The sequence below is a fragment of the Delphinapterus leucas genome, chromosome 6, assembly GCF_059928025.1.
Source record: "Delphinapterus leucas isolate spDelLeu-1000000601 "Yukka" chromosome 6, BTC_Dleu_Yukka2, whole genome shotgun sequence".
In the NCBI taxonomy this organism is placed as follows: Eukaryota; Metazoa; Chordata; class Mammalia; order Artiodactyla; family Monodontidae; genus Delphinapterus; species Delphinapterus leucas.
The window spans coordinates 103,328,387-103,335,517 of NC_143134.1; positions in this window are offsets into that span (position 1 = coordinate 103,328,387).

The following is a 7,131-nucleotide window of genomic DNA, read 5'->3' on the forward strand; positions in this document are numbered from 1 at the left end:
TTTGTAGACCCGAAGAATATTTAGATCAGAGGTACGCTAGCTAGTGGTTCTCATTTAGGATAATGGGGGAGGGGGTGATAACTAACAGAATCTTAGACCTTGATTGAGAGTGGGGATGAGAGAGTGGTTCAGTGCTCCTTAGATAACTTGGATGTTTCTGTTTTTTCCTCTAATTGAGAAATACTTCTCTGGTGCAGTCCTCTCTTATTTTAGAGAAGAGCAATCTAAGACCCAGAAAGGGTTAGAATCCTGCTCAGTGTGAAACGGCATTATGATCGTATTTTTTGCCAGCTTGAGGTTCTCTGAACCACCCATTTAAGACTTTAACCTTTTGTAGGTGGGTCTATCTTTATTTAGCTCCATCTGTACAAGCATGAACATAGCATCTGAACTAAATAAGCGTTCTTTATGAAATTAATTAGAAAAAGATGAAGATCTGCTACAACATAATGTGGGACTTGGGGAAATAATAAACATGCTACATGAGTTTCAATGAAAACTGGAAGATGAACAATCATGACCTTTATAAGACTTGTGAAATACACATTCATAATGGATAATGGACTAAAAATATCAGGTGGTGTAGAAAGCATTTTTCTGCATCAACCTTTGTCCTAAGAAGACAAACATTGGTCTTCCCAAATTATGAAGCTGTGTGCTTAGGAAACCTATTTCTTAGAAGAAATAGGAACTATCCCATCCTTTTTGCCTTCCCAAAACAGACCTTACAGAAAATAATTTTCTGAACCCCTTGAATTTATCTGTTATTTCCTCTCTGCCTTCTTTGATCTCATGTTTATTCTGCTTACTGATCAAAAAGAACAACGGGAAAGAACTCATAATCTAGAATCAAATAGATCTCTCTGAAAATCTTGGCTCCATCTTTAACTGTGTGACCCTGGGCAAGTTTCTCAAACTCTCTGAGTCTCAGCTTCCCCATCTGTAAAATAGTACGGTAATGACTCCTGTGCATAGTTATAAAAATTAAGTAGTATGCATATACTAAACGCATGGCCCAGAGCAAGCAGTCCGTGAACATGACTCCCATTTCCTTCCTCAACAGATGCTTTTACCTTTGCCTGCTACGCTGACGAGTACCTCTGTCCAGTAGAGTCACTAAAGATAAGAGATGCCCCAAATTTCATCTATCAGTGGAGCCTAGCAGGGCCAAGACTAGGGTCAGATGAATGAAGTGCTTTCCTTGGTCACCTTGGGCAGAATTTAAGGAGGAGGTCAAAAAACTCAGTAATCAAGATAAATAATATTTGAAGTAATATTTTAAAAATTAAAATGAATGCTTTGGGTGGTGAGCATGTTCTAAAATTAGATAGTGATGTTGGTTACACAAATGTAAATATACTGAAAAACCACTGAATTGTACACTTTAAAAGGATGAATTTTATGGTATGTGAATTATGTTTTAATAAAGTTGTTATTTTAAAAATTAATATGAAAAAAGTCATGATGAACAAAATATCAACATTTTAATGAAAGTAAGGATCAGACTAGAACCCACCCGAACCCAAGGGCACCAGATTCCAGATTTCAGGACCACAAATCCTGCTTGAGAAAGAAGTAAGAGGGAAAGAAAGGGGGTCGCATGCAGCAGGGGGAGCACCATACTTTCTGATTCTTTTTTGTAGTTTTAGTTTTTTCTTTCTCAAGTCACAAGCACTGACTTCCCCTGAGTGCCTTTCTTAACAGCCCTACTGCATCTGTTCCTTCCCTTTCCTCCCTCTTGTCCGTAGTTCACAGTAGAGCAAGCACAGAGGGGAAGAAGCAGTCTGGTAGCTGAGCTGGCATGGATGAGGAAAGCAAGTCTATCCTGTTTGTTCCAGGCCCACCTTTAACCCTGGGGAAAGTTTGTAATAAGGTGGGGAAAATATTCAACTAACAACTGGCACCCAAATTTCTAAGAGAGGAAACTTAAGGAGGGAAAACTGCCTCAAAACTGCTTGGAGTAGAAGATGGGACCCAAAAAGCATGTGTGTCAGTTGAAGGCCAGGCTGACAGGACCAGCCTTGCTACCTCAGTCAAAGAGAGGAATTTGTTTATCTGGAGAAGATGGAGTGGCAGTAGGACATGAGAGAACAGTTGATTGTAATGGGAGAGGAAAAAGAGGGAATGTGGGGGAAGATATGAGACTGGGTTCTGCGTGGGCAGAATGGCCAGGAGAGGAGGAGTCCCCTGAATCAGAAAATGGGGAGGGCCACCAAAAAGACTTTTTAAAACAAGAATATCTAAATTGGCTTCTAAAAGTTGTTTTTTTTTCCCCAATTATTTATTTATTTATTTATTTATGGCTGTTTTGAGTCTTTGTTTCTGTGCGTGGGCTTTCTCTAGTTGCGGCGAGCAGGGGCCACTCTTTTTTTTTTTTTTTTTTTTTTTTTTTTTTGCGGTACGCGGGCCTCTCACTGTTGTGGCCCCTCCCGTTGCGGAGCAACAGGCTCCGGACGCGCAGGCTCAGTGGCCATGTCTCACGGGCCCAGCCGCTCCACGGCATGTGGGATCCTCCCGGACCGGGGCACGAACCCGTGTCCCCTGCATCGGCAGGCAGACTCTCAACCACTGCGCCACCAGGGAAGCCCCAGCAGGGGCCACTCTTCATCGCAGTGCACGGGCCTCTCACTGTCGCGGCCTCTCTTGTTGTAGAGCACAGGCTCCAGACGCGCAGGCTCAGTGGTTGTGGCTCACGGGCCTAGTTGCTCCGCGGCATGTGGGATCTTCCCAGACCAGGGCTCGAACCCGTGTCCCCTGCATTGGCAGGCAGATTCTCAACCACTGTGCCACCAGGGAAGCCCTAAAAGTTGTTTAATGTGTGCTATGTGATGTAATCTCTCCCCCATAACCCCAACTCTTAAATAAAATCTACAGGTATGAGTGGGGGTTTGTATGCAAACCAATGGAAGGACTGATTTTCGTGAATAGTTTGACCTGCTCAGAGTAGAAAATGGAACAAAGGAGGCAGAAGCCCAGGATGGAGAAGAGACTATAAGATGTAAGCTCCTAGACTATGCAAAAACCTTACAAAGGGCTCTGAACCCTTGCTGGTCATGGAATTAGGAGAGTTGGGTCAGTTTAATCTAGCTCTCAAGGGTCAGGGAGACCACATCTGAGATCCAGGTTAAGATTAGATTTGTTGAGCAGGGTTAAATCCCCTTTGGAGGGTCCTTGTGGGCCCAGTGGAGGAGTACTTGCCAGTACATTCCATTTATAACTAAAAGGGCCACTGGAGGAAGGAAGAATAGACCAGAGTGACACCAACCATTGCTTCAACAGACTCAGTGAAAATACTTGGGGCCCAGTTCTCTAAGGCCCATAATTAAATTTATTCCTTGACACATTTCAAGGGGTTAGTTACACTCAAGATATTAGAATCTATATCAGCCTCAAGATCTCAGCTAGATAGTCAGATTTCTTATTTTGCTAATAGACGTTCCAGTTTAAGAGCAGATGTTTGCAATATTACCTTGTATATATTATTCTCATCTTTCTTCCTGATAATCTTCTTTCCTCATTAAAGGAGGTTTCCTATTGAAAATGATAGTTTAATATGAACCATGACAGACCCTGTGGTTTCCTAGCACTCAATAACCATGAAGGTAATTGTCTACTGTTTTTTCTATACTAGTTTCTTGTCAATAAATCATTTTCCTTTCCCAGAACTTTCTGACTACAGCTCTATCTGGTTTTATGGTAGGCAAGCCTCAAAAAGACTCACTCTGGCCCAAATTAGAGTTGGGTCTCCAGGCACCACTATTTTTGTAATGCTCCTCAGATTATTCTAATGTTCTGCCTTAGTTGTGAATTCCAGGAACTGAATCTGTGGAGGCATGTATATTTTATTTAACATCTTTATTGGAGTATAATTGCTTTACAATGTTGTGTTAGTTTCTGCTGTATAACAAAGTGAATCAGCTATACATATACATATATCCCCATATCCCCTCCCTGTTGCATCTCCTTCCCACCCTCCCTATCCCAACCCTCTAGGTGGTCACAAAGCACCAAGCTGATCTCCCTGTGCGATGCAACTGCTTCCCACTAGCTATCTGTTTTACATTTGGTAGTGTATATACGTCCATGCTACTCTCTCACTTCGTCCCAGCTTACCCTTCCCCCTCCCCGTGTCCTCAAGTCCATTCTCTATGTCTGCATCTTTATTCCTGTCCTGCCCCTACGTTCATCAGAACCATTTTTTTTTTTTAGATTCCATATATGTGTGTTAGCATACGGTATTTTTTTTTCTCCTTCTGACTTACTTCACTCATATGACAGACTCTAGGTCTATCGACCTCGCTACAAATAACTCAGTTTTGTTTCTTTTTATGGCTGAGTAATATTCCATTGTATATATGTGCCACATCTTCTTTATCCATTCATCTGTCGATGGACACTTAGGTTGCTTCCATGTCCTGGCTATTGTAAACAGACCTGTAATGAACATTGTGGCACATGACTCTTTTTGAATTATGGTTTTCTCAGGGTATATGCCCAGTAGTGGGATTGCTGGGTCATATGGTAGTTCTGTTTTTAGTTTTTTAAGGAACCTCCATACGGTTCCCATAGTGGCTGTATCAATTTACATTCCCACCAACAGTGCAAGAGGGTTCCCTTTTCTCCACACCCTCGTCAGCATTCACTGTTTGTAGATTTTTTGATGATGGCCATTCTGACCCGTGTGAGGTGATACCTCATTGTAGTTTTAATTTGTATTTCTCTAATGATTAGTGATGTTGAGCATCCTTCATGTGTTTGTTGGCAATCTGTATATCTTCTTTGGAGAAATGTCTATTTAGATCTTCTGCCCATTTTTGGATTGGGTTGTTTTTTTGATATTGATCTGCATGAGCTGCTTGTATATTTTGGAGATTTATCCTTTATCAGTTGCTTTGTTTGCAAATATTTTCTCCCATTCTGAGGGTTGTCTTTTCGTCTTGTTTATGGTTTCCTGTGCTGGAGGCATGTGTATTTTGAAAAATCCTCATCCTTTCCTACCAGTTGAGACATTCAGTAAGATGAGATTTAAGATTATCTAATTCTATGAATCAAATAATTAATTATTTAACACTTACAGTGTTTTCTTCCCCTCAATATCACTTGTCTAAAGCACAAGCTAAGGAATGAGAATTTAGAAATTAATATGTTAACCCCAAAGTATCCTGGTAATTTAGTCCCTAATAATAATTTGAATTAGGGGCTTCCCTGGTGGTGCAGTGGTTAAGAATCTGCCTGCCAATGCAGGGGACACGGGCTCGATCCCTGGTCCGGGAAGATCCCACATGCTGTGGAGCAACTAAGCCTGTGCACCACAACTACTGAGTCTGCACTCTAGAGCCCATGAGCCGCATCTACTGGGCCCACGTGCCACAACTACTGAAGTCCCCATGCCAGAGCCCGTGCTCCACAACAAGAGAAGCCACCGCAATGAGAAGTCCACGCACCGAAACGAAGAGTAGCCCCCGCCTACTGCAACTAGAGAAACCCGGCACACAGCAAAGAGGACCCAACGCAGCCATAAATAAATAAATAAATAAATGTATTTTTTTAAAAAAAAGACAAAAAGAAAATGCCAGAAAATGAAAAAGTAAAGGCAGGTTATGCCAAAGGAAATAAATATGCCTACAATCCTTAGACATGTGATGAGGAGCACAGATCTTGCACCTTTGAGAGTGAGTTTATGTAGTTGATTGTGTGGAATGAGGATTGAGGGGAGGGACAAGGGCTCTGGGGCCAAACAGACACAGGTTCAAATCCTATCTCTACTACTTATTTTTATTGTGACTGAGGGCAAGCTAATTAAACAAATATAGCCTCAGTTTCTTTATTTGAAAGTGTAGTAAATAGTACACACTGTCCCAGATGTGATGTTTAAATAAGTCCCTGTATGTGGAAGAAGTTAACTCATTATGGGTATATAATATATATATATAAGGGCCTCCCTGGTGGCGCAGTGGTTGAGAGTCCGCCTGCCGATGCAGGGGACACGGGTTCGTGCCCCGGTCTGGGAAGATCCCACATGCCGCGGAGTGGCTGGGCCCGTGAACCATGGCCGCTGAGCCTGCGCGTCCGGAGCCTGTGCTGCGCAACGGGAGAGGCCGCAACAGTGAAAGGCCCGCGTACTGCAAAAAAAAAAAAAAAAAAAAAAAAAAAATATATATATATATATATATATATACACATATATATATATATATATATATGGGTTTCCCTTTCCTCTTATTATGGACAAAGTATGTCTCCTATTAAATTCATATAAAAAGTCCTAAAGTGTAAAATGGCCTATTCAGACCATTTAACTAAATACTACTGTACCTTCTGTAAATTGGTTTTCAAAATCCTATTCTGCAGCCTTTCCTGACTGTGTGAAGTAATCCTCTTCTCCCTGTAATGCATGATATTTAAAAAAGTAACCCTTAAGCCCTATAAGAAGTGTCTTTATTTTTGTCCATTCCATCTCTGATCTTCCATCTTTCTCATACTATGCTGCTGTTAAAGATTGTTGAACAGGACTCAGAGATTGAGTAATTGGCCTTATTACTATAGTTTAAAATCATCAATTTGAGAAATATATTAGTTAGGATTAGTTTGACAGCGTTTACCCAAAAGCCCTAAAAACAGTGATGGCTCAAAAATACAAAAATGTATTTCTCATATAAAAGATGTCTTGGAGGTAGGCGTTCCTGGGTTGGCTCAGCAGCCCTCTGATAACATAAGAGCTTCAAGCTGCTATATTTCTGTCCAACATCTTAGCACATGGCTTCCATCCTCAAGGTACCTTATGATTTAGGATGGAATCTTGTCCTAGTTGTAGATCAGAAGGAAAAAGGGCATGAAGACAATAAAGGGCCACTTCCAGATGGGATAGTGTTCTTTATGTGGCCTTCATGTGCCACAAAACATTTCAGTTTACATTCCATTGACCAAAAGTAGCTGCAAGAGAAGTTGCAGACATAATTCCAGGTGGTAATATGCCCACACAAAAATCTGGATTCTGTTACTAAGGAGGGAGGGAAGAGTTCGTGTTGAGATAGGCAACTAGTACTCTCTTCTCAGGGATTTCATTCATCCAACAAATATATGACTCTATTTATTAGTCACCATACCCTATTCCAAATATTGAGGATTCAT